Raw genomic sequence first — 406 nt, forward strand, 5'->3', positions numbered from 1 at the left:
AGAGAGGGGGGGGGGGGAGGGGGGAGAGGGGGGGGCGGCCTCCCACATCCGCTTTCGCTGTCTGTGGAAATGAATGTGCTCTTTCGCAATATTATACATGCCGAGACACACACACACACCGGGAATGTCTTGTTTCTGGAGCGGGGAGAGACGACCGTAGGCCGGCTGGTATTTACGCCGGGATCTGCTGACGTGACCGGGGTTGAAATGTATGTCTGGAGGGAGGGAGAGAGAGGGAGAAGGGGAGAAATCATTTTCAAGATTTTCCTTTATGTATCATTGGTTGTTCGGAACAGCAATTTCAATTAAATATATCATATAGCAAACAAACACAGTGATATTTAAGAAGTGAAATGAAGTTTATAGGATTTACAGAAAGTGTGCAATAATTACTTAAACAAAAGTA

At 46.3% G+C, this 406-nt stretch overlaps 1 protein-coding gene across 1 annotated transcript in view; it reads left to right on the forward strand.

Moving 5' to 3' along the window:
- LOC103398033 (G protein-coupled receptor kinase 5-like) overlaps positions 1-406 on the forward strand; it is a 20,552-nt gene that overhangs the window by 592 nt on the left and 19,554 nt on the right. The window lies entirely within an intron of this gene.

The sequence above is a fragment of the Cynoglossus semilaevis genome, chromosome Z (assembly GCF_000523025.1).
Source record: "Cynoglossus semilaevis isolate Cse_v1.0 chromosome Z, Cse_v1.0, whole genome shotgun sequence".
Classification (NCBI taxonomy): domain Eukaryota; kingdom Metazoa; phylum Chordata; class Actinopteri; order Pleuronectiformes; family Cynoglossidae; genus Cynoglossus; species Cynoglossus semilaevis.